Source organism: Triturus cristatus, chromosome 8, assembly GCF_964204655.1.
Source record: "Triturus cristatus chromosome 8, aTriCri1.1, whole genome shotgun sequence".
NCBI classification, from domain to species: Eukaryota; Metazoa; Chordata; class Amphibia; order Caudata; family Salamandridae; genus Triturus; species Triturus cristatus.
The window spans coordinates 678,547,305-678,561,654 of record NC_140591.1 but is presented as its reverse complement, the minus strand read 5'-3'; positions in this window follow the sequence as shown (position 1 = coordinate 678,561,654).

Sequence of the window (14,350 nt, the reverse complement as noted above, 5' to 3'; positions counted from 1 at the left end):
CCATTTAATGTCTACATTTGGCAAACCTAGGTCTTTGTGAATGCCTTTGTTTTCTGCATACATGTGGCTCCAGAAAATATAGCTGTGTCCCACAATCCACACTCTAAGCATCTTGAAAGGAGGTCTGGATGCACTCAGATGGTCTCTGTAAATGAAATCGCAGTTTGGAAAGTAAGATTTTTCTAAAATGGTGGCTAAGATGCAGTTTTGAAAAAAGACAAGAAATGATTGGTTGTTTGACAACCTTCTACACTGAAAGGTAGGGTGTATATTTCTGTTTTTTAAACACATGATTCTTATTGGTTAACAAAAACTGATTGTAAGGAACATTATATATGATAAGCTGATATGTTGAAAAGTCAAGCACCCTTGTTGTCTTGATTAGTAACATTGTGTGCTGAACTTGTGACCTGTGTGCTCAGTACAGTTTTCCATGACCTGTTTCTATGGTAACAGGCAGAAGGCAGATTGGGGGAAGGGTTCAAATTTATGTCATTTGGAAAGGGTTGAAATATTTAACCAATAGAAATGTGTGTTTGCTTTTGAATTTATGTGGGAAGAAATGTGATTTGTTGTTTACATGTATATGCGTGGAAAATGAGAGGGAAACTTTGTTCTTTGGTTTTGCTGAGAGGTGCACAGTACAGAAATTCTGTATAAGAAAATCTGGTGTGTGACTGATATCTGGTGTGTGACTGATATACTTCTTAATCTACAAAACAACTTGAAAGGTAAGTTATTTAATTGTGAGGGGATGTATGTAGACTATTTTGATTTTAATCTGACTAATGTATTTCTCCTGCTAAAGTGTAGGGAGTACTTTTTTTGTCTACAATCTTATTGACAGTGTGTGTGCATGTAGAAACCTTTCTGTGATAAGCATTTGTGGTTTTCATGTGTTTGCAGACAGATAACTGTGCTGTTTTTATATTTTGGTAGAATTAGAAACCAGTCATTGTTTATGAATTTGTGGAATGAGTTTCTACACTAAAATGTAGTACTCATTCTAGATAAAGAAATGTGTTTTGGTATAGTGCAAGGGATAGTGTTGTTTGTCTAGAATCACACAGTGAGTCTGTGTGCATTTGGGAACCACTGTGAGAGAAGCATTTGGTAACATCGTGTATTTGCTGACAGATAACTGTTTTAAAACCTGTCTTGTTGTCAAGTTTTAGTAGCATTAGAAGCCAGTCTTTGCTTATGCATTGTTACAATGAGTCATGCTTTGACACTAATGTGCTGTACTTTAATATGTAGATTGTGTGTAGTCCCCTTACCCCTTGCACAGTAGTGAATGAGTTTTGGTAAGCTGCTAGGGATAGTGTTGCTTGTCTAGAATCACACTGTGAGTCTGTGTGCATTTGGGTAAGGATTGTGAGAGAACCATTTGGTAACATCGTGTATTTGCTGACAGATTACTGTTTTAAAATCTGTCTTGTTGTGAAGTTTTAGTAGCATTAGAAGGCAGTTTTTGCTTATGCTTTGATTAAATGAGTCAGGCTTTGATACTAAAGTGCAGTTCTGAAATATGTAGATTGTGTGCAGTTCCCTTACCACTTCCACAGTAGTGAATGAGTTTAGGTAAACTCCTAGGGATAGTGGTTGATGTCTAGAATCACACTGTGAGTCTGTGTGCATTTGGGAACCACTGTGAGAGAAGCATTTGGTAACATTATGTATTTGCTGACAGATAACTGTTTTTAAACCTGTCTTGTTGTCAAGTTTCAGTAGCATTAGAAGGCAGTTGTTGCTTATGCTTTGATTAAATGAGTCAGGCTTTGACACTAAAGTGCAGTTTTGAAATATGTAGTTTGTGTGCAGTCCCCTTACCTCTTCCACGGTATTGAATGAGTTTTGGTAAACTCCTTGGGATAGTGGTGCTTGTCTAGAATCACACTGTGAGTGTGTGCGGTTTTGGGAACCACTGTGAGAGAAGCATTTGGTAACATCATGTATTTTCTGACAGATAACTCTTTTAAAACCTGTCATGTTGTCAAGTTTTAGTAGGATTAGAAACCAGTCTTTGCTTATGCATTGATAAAATGAGTCATGTTTTGACACTAGTGTGCTGTACTTTAATATGTAGATTGTGTGCAGTCCCCTTACACCTTCCACAGTAGTGAATGAGTTTTGGTAAGCTGCTAGGGATAGTGTTGCATGTCTAGAATCACACTGTGAGTCTGTGTGCATTTGGGAACCACTGTGAGAGAAGCATTTTGTAACACCGTGTATTTGCTGACAGATAACTGTTTTAAAACCTGTCTTGTTGTCATGTTTTAGTAGCATTAGAAGGACGTTTTTGCTTATGCTTTGAATACATGAGTCAGGCTTTGACACTAAAGTGCAGTTCTGAAATATGTCGTTTGTGTGCAGTCCCCTTACCTCTTCCACTGTAGTGAATGAGTTTTGGTAAACTCCTAGGGATAGTGGTGCTTGACTAGAATCACACTGCGAGTGTGTGTGCTTTTGGGAAGCACTGTGAGAGAAGCATTTGGTAACATCATGTATTTTCTGACAGATAACTCTTTTAAAACATGTCATGTTGTCAAGTTTTAGTAGCATTAGAAGCCAGTCTTTGCTTATGCTTTGATTAAATGAGTCAGGCTTTGACAGAAAAGTGCAGTCCTGAAATATGTAGATTGTGTGCAGTTCCCTTACCACTTCCACAGTAGTGAATGAGTTTTGGTAAACTCCTAGGGATAGTGGTTGTTGTCTAGAATCACACTGTGAGTCTGTGTGCATTTGGGAACCACTGTGAGAGAAGCATTTGGTAACATCGTGTATTTGCTGACAGATAACTGTTTTAAAACCTGTCTTGTTGTCAAGTTTTAGTAGCATTAGAAGGCAGTTTTTGCTTATGCTTTAATTAAATGAGTCAGGCTTTGACACAAAAGTGCAGTCCTGAAATATGTAGATTGTGTGCAGTTCCCTTACCACTTCCACAGTAGTGAATGAGTTTTGGTAAACTCCTAGGGATAGTGGTTGTTGTCTAGAATCACACTGTGAGTCTGTGTGCATTTGTGCAAACACTGTGAGAGAAGCATTTGAGTAGTTCATTTCTTTGAATATGCATAACTGCTTAAAAAACTTTCCTGTTCTCAAGTTTAGGTAGAATTAAAAGAAAGTCATTCCTTATGTATTCACCGAGGAACTGTCCTTGCATTACTGTAAACATTCAGTTAATATTCAAGCAGTAATGTAGTGAGGCAGGCCTTTACACATGCATTGATTCAAATGCTTATCTACTATGCATGCAGTTCTCTAACCATCTACATAGTTCTCTTTCATACCTTTAATTCCACAGTCAGTATCCATACACTTCAAGCAAACACCCTGTCACTCCCCATGTACTCCTCTTGTGACCCGTTCAGCACCATGTACTAATCCATTCACTGCGCAAAACACTTATAAATTCTCCCAGGCACTCTCTTTGCAGTACTTTAATCATTCAGTCAGTGTCTAAGTACTCATGGTGTGAGCCAGGCCTTTCAACATGGACTGCTTTAAACTCTATACAGTATGCATACAGGCTTCTAGTCACCTACACACTTATCTTTCACTTCTTTAATTAACTAGTCAGTATCTATATATTTCAATAAACATCTTGTCAGTCATCTTGCACTCATCCAGTGACTGATTCAGTACCATGTACTATTCTCTTCACTGCGCCAGAACTGAAAATGTAAAAGTTTTACACAGGCACTGTCCTAGCAGTAGTCTGATGATTTAGTTAGTTTCCAAGGACTCATGTTGTGAACCATGCATTACCACATAGACTGCTTCAAATGTCTGTGCAGTATGCATGCAGTCTTCTAACATACTATACACTTGTCTTTAATAGCTTCAATTCACCAGTCAGTATCCATGTACTTCCAGCAAACATTCTGGGGCCGATTCTGATCCTGGAAAAACCAGGTACGAACCGTCGGTCGGAGCGTTTTCTCCGTCCGACTCGTACCCGGTAAAACCACCATACAAACTTGCAAGTACGATTCGTACGGAAACACCATTTCCATACGAGTCGGAAAAAACACCGACCGACAGCAAAATACATACGAATGTGATACGGGACACCGCGGACGTGACGTCCGGATGGAGTTTGGTATGTTTTTATGACCCAGCAAGTACGATTCGTACCGACAGCAGTCCGGACGGCAATATTTTTACGGCACCCAAAAAGTGCCGGAAAAGCGAAGTACGCCGCGTTGCGAGCGGAATAGGGGGCCCGGTACGTGCCGTCCCCCCCCAGCCCCACGGATGTACGCGCTGTCCCCCCCCAGCCCCGCGGATGTACGCGCCGTCCCCCCCCAGCGTGCCGTCACCCCTCCAGTACCCCCACCCCCGTAGGTACGGTACGGACCCCCAGTGCGTAGCGCTGGGGGTCCGCACCGTACCTACGGGGGTGGGGGTACGCGCCGTACATACACGGGTGGGGGTCCGTGCCGTACATACACGGGTGGGGGTCCGCGCCGTACATACACGGGTGGAGGTCCGCGCCGTACCTACACGGGTGGGGGTCTGCACCATACATACACGGGTGGGGGCCGCGCCGTACATACACGGGTGGGGGTCCGCGCCGTACATACACGGGTGGGGGTCCGCACTGTACCTACGGGGGTGGGGGTCCGCACCGTACACACCGGGGTGGGGGTACGGCACGTCCATCCGCGGGGGGCTGGGGGTACGGCACGTACATCCGCGGGGCTGGGGGGGACGGCGCGTACATCCGCGGGGCTGGGGGGTATGGCGCGTACATCCGCGGGGCTGGGGGGATGGCACATACATACGGGGGGCTGGGGGGGATGTTCGGCGCGTACCGGGCACCTGTTTGGACGTCGCCATGGTTGCTATAGGAGTTCGCTCCGGACGGTCTTTTTACCATACGGTTGTACAATCGGACGGATGGTACGAATCGTACTTGCGCGCTCGGACTTCAGTTTTCAGATTCGTACGTAAAAATGTCCGGGGATGTGTCGGACACCTTTTCCGACCCGAGGACGTGTCGGGGAATTTACCCAATGCGATTCGTATGGACTTTTTCACATACGAATCGTACTTGCCAGTTTGTACGGGACTTGTACGATTCGTACGGTAAAAAAAACAGATACGATTCGTACGGGGAATATTTTCCCAGGATCGGAATCGGCCCCTCTGTCACTCCCCTCGCACTGTTCCAGTGACCCATTCAGCACCATGTAGTAATGCATTCAGTGCGCCAAAACTGAAACACTTATAAATTCACCCAGGCACTCTTCTTGCAATAGTATAATCATTCAGTCAGTATCCAAGTACTAATGGAGTGAGACAGGCCTTTGCACATAGATTGATTCAAACGTGTTTCCACTATGCATGGAGGACTATAACTACCAACACAATTGTCTTTCACACCTTCAATTCCCCAGTCAGTATATATACACTCCAGCAAACACCCTGTCACTCCACTTGCACTTCTCTAGTGACCCATTCAGTACCATGTACTAATCCATTCACTGCGCCAAAACCCAAACACTTATAAATTCACCCATGCACTCTCCTTGCAGTACTGTAATCATTCAGTCACTACCCAACTACTCATTCAGCGACCAAGGCCTTAGCACATGGACTGCTTCAAACCCCTTTCCACTATGCATGCAGTCCTCTAACCACTTTCATACTTGTCTTGCACACCTTCAATTCCCTAGTCAGTATCCATACAGTCCAGCATACATCCTGTCACTCCCTTTGCACTCCTCTAGTGACCCATTCAGTACCAAGTAATAATCCATTCACTGTGCCAAAAGCCAACCACTTATAAATTCACTTAGGCACTCTCCTTGCTGTACTCTAATCATTCAGTCAGCATCCAAGTAGTCATGCAGTGACACAGACCTTAGCACATAGACTGCTTCAAATGCCTATTCACTATGCATGCAGTCCTCTAACCACCTACACAGTTGTTTTTCACACCTTCAATTCCCCAGTCAGTATTCATTCACTTCCAGCAAACACCCTGTCACTCCTTTTGTACTCCTCTAGTGACCCATTCAGCACCATGTACTAATCCATTCACTGTGCCAAAACCCAAACACTTATAAATTCACCAAGGCACTCTCCTTGCAGTACTCTAATCATTCAGTCAGTGCCCAAGTATTCATGAACTGAGCCAGGTCTTAGCACATGGACTGCTTCAAACGCCTATCCAGTCTGCATGCAGTCTTCTAACCACCTACATACTTGTCTTTCACACCATCAATTCCCCAGTCAGTATATATACACTCCAGCAAACACCCTGTCACTCCCCTTGCACTTCTCTAGTGACCCATTCAGTACCATGTACTAATCCATTCACTGCGCCAAAACCCAAACACTTATAAATTCACCCATGCACTCTCCTTGCAGTACTGTAATCATTCAGTCAGTACCCAAGTACTCATTCAGCGACCCAGGCCTTAGCACATGGACTGCTTCAAACCCCTATCCACTATGCATGCAGTCCTCTAACCACCTACACACTTGTCTTTCACACATTCAATTCCCTAGTCAGTATCCATACAGTCCAGCATACATCCTGTCACTCCCTTTGCACTCCTCTAGTGACCCATTCAGTACCAAGTACTAATCCATTCACTGCGCCAAAAGCCAACCACTTATAAATTCACCCAGGCACTCTCCTTGCTGTACTCTAATCATTCAGTCAGTACCCAAGTACTCATTCAGCGACCCAGGCCTTAGCACATGGACTGCTTCAAACGGCAATCCATTATGCATGCAGTCGTCTAACCACCTACACACTTTTGTTTCACATCTTCAATTCCCCAGTCAGTATTCATACACTTCTAGCAAACACCCTGTCACTCACCCAGTGTGTCTCCTTATAGTACTGTAATCATTCAGTCAGTTAGCGTGTAGTCTTTTAGAGAGGTAGGCTTTAGGGCATGAACTACTTCAAAGTAGTATGCACTATGCAAGTAGTGTTTTAACAATTGTCACACTTGTGCTACAGGGCTATAGTTTCTTAGTCAGTTTTTATATAAAATGTGTTTCTACAGTAATAGAATAGTATAAATTTGAAAGTTATTAATATACATTTATTTGTGATTCTTTTTTACAGATACTGTTTTTCAACGTTAAAATAGAGAAATCATGCCAGAAAAAAAAAGAAAAAGAAAAGAACAGAGACAGGAGGATTACTTGAAGAAACAACAACCACAAGTATTGAATGTACAAGATAATGTGGCTAAAAGGAAAAAATCTTCTGGTAAGATCACAAAGCAATTTATTAAAAATGTTTGTAGGACCAAACAGAATGTACATAATGCTGGAAGTACTGAGAATTTTTCAAGTAAGAAAAAAATTCACATTACTTTTCCCGAGGAGCAAACGAAGACCAATGCCACCTTGGTCACGTGCAAGATTTGCAAAAGAGTGCTGTCTCAAGGGGATCCTAACAAGAAATACTCTTGCATGACGGCTAGTATGATGAAGCACCTGAGGACCCTTCATCCTAACAATCTTGCACAAGAAGAATGCCGACGGATGAGAGACACTCCTGCTCCTGCGCCTTTCACCTCATCGCAGCCGAGCACTTCAAGAGTGCATCCGTCAGCCCAAAACTTGGACATCCGTCCTCAATTTAAATTTTTAAAAGTGCTCTGCACTAAGTGCAATGCGACTTTGTGCTACGGTAAGCAGTCGATCGATCTGATCTGCCGCCGGCAAGAAAATCACCATTGCTAGTTTTTTTTTTTTCTTGTTCCCTGAAGTTCATTGTTTGTTTCCTCCTGTTTTGTTTTTTGTTTTTTTCTCAAGAAAAAACAAAAAAATCACAAAATTGTTGGAAAACCCCCCCAAAAAATATAAAAGAAGAAAGAAGAAAAATAAAAGTTCTTCTAAGAACTAACTCTCCTGGTTTAAAAAAAGAGCTCCATTTCTTTGTTAGTGTGTGAAAGTTTAGATGAATGTATGTGTAGTACGTAATTGACTGAATTAATGCATTAGTAGTGTATGGTGAATGTATAAGTGCAGAACTATGAGGAAGTGCTGCAGCATCACACAGTAACCTCTTTAACTGCACTGTGCTGTAGAACTTCCGAAGCACAGGGATGCAACATATGTACATAAATATTATAAACAAGTCCTGTGCACACGTGGGTAGCAAGACACTTGTTCTATTGACCCGCCTGCACCAGGCTCCTTTGATATACAGCCGCATCTGCCCGTTCGACTTATTTTCCAGTTATTGCTATTCGTACACCCGATCTTTACCTTCGGATCCTTTTGGAATCTTCACCGTAATCTCGATTTCCATCCCAAACTCGTTTACATCAGCCCTGAAGAGTGACAGGTTGCTACCTGTTGACGAAACACGTGTCGGCTGGCGCCTTTTGTATTGATGAACTCAACTTGAATTAAAACAACATTCACAGAACTACAAGTGTTGAACATACATATGTTGTTATGGATCAAGGACGCCCCCAAATTTGGAACAGATTCAGATGAAACTGTTTTGTCTTTCATTGAAGATTATGCTACATGTGCTCTTCCCAATAACAGAGAAGATAAAAACTTAAAACAACAAGTCTTACGATTTCAAAGCCACAGGCGTGGAAAATACTGTCGACGAAAGTACAAGTCAAAGGATAAGTTCTATACCAAATGTCATTTTGGATTTCCACGTCCTGTATTATCCAAAGGAAGAGTGAACAGTTTTATGTCAGCTATGCGACATACCATCACAAGAAAGTCTCAGAAAAACACCTACAACTTAAGAAGAAGCGAAGAATCGAAATACATAAATGACTACAATCCAGTTATTTTATCCATGTGGAATGCTAACATGGATATTCAGTATGTTGCGGACAATTCCATTGCTGTTGCTCGATATGTAACATCTTACATTACTAAATCAGAAAAGACTGAATTAAAAGAAATGTGGGAAGAGATTTCTCACGAGAAGACTCTAAGTAAGAAATTATACAGTTTCAGTTTGAAGATGTTATCGCATCGTGAAATTGGAGCATATGAATGTTCAGATCGGTTATCATCTGCAAGTCTATATTCCAAAAGTAGAAGAATCATTTGGGTGAGTCTAGGTCTTGCAGGAATGTGAAATCGGGTACTGAAATCTGTTCAAGAAATTGAATATTTAACAGAAAATGAACCATAAAGTACAGATATTTTGAAAACGAATATGTTGGACACATACTACCCAAATAGAAGTCATCATCTTGAGAACATGTGTCTCTATAAAGTGCTGCAACATCAACGATGGAAAATTCGCAGTGATTGGTTCCGAAGGATGTCTGGTGAAACAAAGGAAAGGAAATTTAATTAATCACAGGAAACTGAGTTGCGACACTGCTGACAAAAGGGAATTTTACTATTTAGCCCTTTTGCAAATGTTCAAACCATTGCGTTCAGAACTGGAATTACTTGGAGATTTTCCCAGCTATGAAGATTCATTTAATGCTTCTAAAGATAGCATACAATGCAGTGCTTTCGCAAATTATGCAAAAATGTTGAATGATGAAATTGATCAAGAAGCTACTATTGCAGCTGAGTCAAGATCCACTAGGACAACAAATTGTTGAAAATGAAGCAGCAATTGCAATGAATGAGGTGGAAACAGCAATGTATCAAGCTCAAGAAGATGCAATACAGTTAGGAAACTTGGAAGAACAACTAAGGTGCCGATTCCGATCCTGTAAAACCCGGGTACGGACCGTCGGAGCGTTTTCTCCGTCCGACTCGTACCCGGGAAAAACACCTTCCAAACCCGCAAGTACGATTCGTACGGAAACACCATTTCCGTACGAATCGTAAAAAACATCGACCGGCTAAAATATACCCACAATTCGGATCCGGGACACCGCGTATGCGACATTCGCACGGAGTCGGGCAGCGTTTTACGGATCAGCAAGTACGATTCGTACCCACAGCACTTCGCACGGCAATATTTTTAAGGGACCCAAAAAGTGCCGGAAAAGCTAAGTACGCCGCGATGCACGATGAAAAGGGGGCCCGGTACGCACCGTACCCCCATCCCTACACGTCCGCACCATACCCCCAGCCCCCCCTGTATGCACCGTACCCCAGCACCCATACGTGTACGTGCCATACCCCACCTCTGTACCACAGCCCCGGACCTGTACGCACCGTACCCCCACCCCACCCCCGTAGGTACGGAGCATACCCCCACCCCCGTAGGGGGTGGGGGTCCGCACTGTACCTACGGGGGTGGTGGTATGCTCCGTACCTACGGGGGTGGTGGCAGGCTCCGTACCTACGTGGGTGGGGGTACGCTCCGTACCTACGTGGGTGGGGGTACGCTCCGTACCTAAGGGGGTGGGGTGGGGGTACGCTCTGTACCTACGGGGGTGGGGTGGGGGTACGGCGCGTAAATGGGGGAGGGCTGGGGGTACGGCACGTATTTGGGTGGGTAGGCTGGGGGGGTGTTTGGCGCGTATGCGGGCACATGTTTGGACGTCTCCATGGTTGCTATGGAAGTTCGCTCCGTACGGTGTTTTTTCCATACGGTTGTGCATTCGGACGGACGGGACGGATCGTACTTGCGCGCTCGGACTTCAGTTTCCTGAATCGTACATAAAACTGTCCGGGGACGTGTCGGACACTTTTTCCGACCCGAGGACGTGTCGGGGAATTTTCCCAATGCGATTCGTATGGATTTTTTAACATACGAAACGTACTTGCCAGTTTGTACGGGACTTGTACGATTCGTACGTAAAAAAATCCGGATACGATTCGTACGGGGAATATTTTTCATGGATCGGAATCGGCACCTAAATGTTGAACAGAAACAAATATATCAGCAAGTGAAAGAGCAGATTGACCATGGATTACTTCATGAAAAGAGAGGGTGCTCATGTACATCATTTCAACCTATTTGAATGTATGTGAGTGGTCAAGCTGGAATAGGAAAAAGTTTCTTAATTAAAGTAATTACAAGTTATCTGCAGAAAACAACTGATTCACATTTGTCTTGTGTTGTCACTGCTCCAACTGGGTTGGCAGCACATTACATTAAAGGAATTAATTTACATCATTTACTAATGCTGCTAGTAGAGCATGAGAACAAATTGGAATACCACAAGCTATCTGGAGAAGCTTGTTGTGAAGTTTCAAGAGTCCTGAAGAAAATGAAACTTCTCATTATTGATGAGGTGAGCATGGTCTCAAACTTGATGCTTGCCTTTGTGCATTTAAGAATGCAGCAAATTCTTAAAACAGAGTATGACGTGTTATTTGGAGGAAAACACGTCATAGTTTTTGGAGATCTACTGCAACTGAGTCCTGTAAAAGGACAACCGGTATTTAAAACACTAGCCCATGAAGATACCAGAAAGTCTCTTGGCAGTGTTGGTAATGTGAACATTTGGACTCATTTTGAATAAAAAGAACTGACAACAAATATGCGACAGGCAAATGATGCTGAATGTGGAAGTATTCTTCAAGATATAAGAATTGGAATTCTTTCAAAACAAGGCAAACAAGCTTTGGAGAGTCAATTACTTTGCAATGTTTTTCCAAATGAAAATGCAGTTCCTGCAAAAGTGTACGTGGAAATTGCTAAAAATAAATCAGTGATTTGTTTAATGCCAACACTGCGCGAATGTTCCATATTCAACGAAGAACTATTGAAACTGGAAAATGAAGAAATTGTAAAAATGGAAGCCATCGATAAAATACAGCATGAAGGAATCACTATTATTTTGATGGGAAAGTTGAGATCAAAACTGGATTGTTAAGAAGAAAAAAAATCTAAAACTGCTGGTTTAGAAAAGACACTATATGAGTGTGTAAACTGTTGGGTAATTTTAAGGCGTAATTTGGATGTAGAGAAAGGTTTAGTTAATGGTTCAATGGGTAAAGTGGTGGATTTTGTGAATTATCAGAAAAAAGAAGGAATTGAATTTTTAAAAATTAAATTTGATCAGATTGATGACGTTAAAGAAATTGGTTGCTGTTCAGTTTGTTTTTTGCTTGTTAAAGATTTATATGTTCGTAGGAAACAATTTCCATTTTCTGTGTAAAAGAGTATAATATGTTAAGAAGGGCGTATGCTCCCAATTTAGGTCAATATCCTGTATTTGAAAAGCGTGTGGTTGGTCGAAAAAGAAGGTTTGAGAATATCTGTACTGAAGATGTCAAGAAGGGAAAAGAACAAGATAATGTTGTGATTGCAGGTAAAAAGAAATTGGACACTGTTGAAGAGATTGTTGGTTATCAGTTTGAAAATAGTTCAGGTGTCAACTGCTATGCTAATGTAGTGGTCAATGTTGTTTTTTATCTGGAAGGTTTGTGAGAACAAATTATGCAGTATCGGCAAAAAAGATTTTGTTCTCTGTTGATTCTGTTTGTGAAAAATTGACAACAGATACAAGTAAAATACAATCTGTTTCAGATGTTCGTAGTGTTTTTGATGTGTGTTTTGGTTCTACACAATTTTCACAAAATATCCAACAAGATGCTCAGGAATTTTTAATCTATATGCTTACCATTTTTGAAAATGAAGGTGTAGAAATAGAAAATATTTTTGGCCTTTCTTACAAATGGGAACATGATTGTGAAAATTGCATGTATACATTTAGCACCAATGTAGACACTGAGAGATTTCTGTATTTAACATTACCAGACTGTAAATCAGTGTCTTTCAATAAATTAGTTAAAGGTGCAAATCAAAACATGGAGTGTAGCCAATGTAAATCAGAAATGTTATCCACATTATTCTTAACAAAATATGGAAAATGCATAATTTTAATGATGCAACGTTGTACAGCTGACGGAAGAAAATTGGATACTTTAATAAAGCAATTTGTAGCAGCACAACTATCAATATCAGGAAGGACTTTTGTAGCAATTGCTATAATTTTCCATGATGGTCCTTCCACCACATATGGACATTACACTGCCTATCTAAAATGTGACACAGGCTGGACACTTTGTAATGATTCTTGGTTGGTTTTTAAACAACGTTTGCCTAGGGAATTACAAAACTCCTACCTAATATTTTTAAAGTCAAAGTTTTAGGAAGATAATTCATTCTCTGAGGAATTTAATATTATAATTTAATAGGATTACCATTGGACAATTTACATAAAGAAGGAGTGCAAAAATACTATTTGGCCTCAAGGAAAGGTATATTTTTGAATTATGGACTTTCTGGTGGTCATTGATTCGGTGAATATTTTAAAGCGGCAATATTTACAGTTTTTATAAGTTAAAGTTATAAAATGTTGTAAGCCGTAAGCATTTCATATATTTGTGATTTGTATTTTCTGGTATTTTACTGAGAATAGCATGCTGTTTTTTTTTAACAATCTTTCTGACTGTTTTTTTTTTTGCCCGCTGTTAAGTGATGAGTACGATTGAAATCACTATTTCTAGTGAAATTCAATATATTCTGAGAACAGCAAAAAAGGCAAACAAATTACTTTGTGGAAATTATGCTGTGTTGTAAAAAATGTATTATTACATGTTATAATTTTTTTTTTCTTTTCATTCACAGATCCAAATTTAAAAAAAAGCAATTTATATCAATTTAGATTGCAATGAAAATCTGAAAAACGTGTATACCATTTTTTATTCCTATTACTGTGAAGGTAAGTTTAACTAAGTCTCAATATGCAGACTGAGGAGGTCTGCAAGAAGCTACAAAGTTGAAACACGTTTCTAAAAACACTCTGTTTATACCTATGTAGTCTTGAAATCTGACCATAATCAGATATCATATGACCTGCAAGAAAAGAGATTTGAGGAGTTCATAATATTTCCCATTGTACCTATTGAAGGACCGCAATCATTTCAATCATTCTTCTTTGAACATCTTTGCAGACAAAACTCTGTGCTTACCTTCTATCATTCGCAAGGGATTTTAAAACCGGAAATATGTCACTTTTTGTAACATAGTTATTGCGCAAGGCATTCTTTCATATTTACAAAGAGAGGAAAAGGCACTCTGTGTACTTTTTCTACTCCATGTAAATACAACCTCATCATACTCACCACTTTGCATTGAAAGGGTGTTCTATAAGTGTTGTTGTGCATGATTGCACTGAATACTCATAGAACAAGACACATCTCTAGATTTATCAGAAATCATAAATCTCGATAAATTGGTGTAGGAAAGCACCACAAGGAGAATTATTTTCATTTCTCCACATTTTTATATCTTCAATGCATGCTAAAATGTTCAGCATACATTGAAGGAGAAAAATGCATTTTCTCATTGTTTTTGTGCAGGAAGGTGTGTCTTCCTGCTGAAAAACAAACAGCACATGACACAGATATCCTTGCACTATGGTGCAAGGGTGCCTGTGTCACCACATGGCTGCAGCTTAAGAAGCCGTGCAGA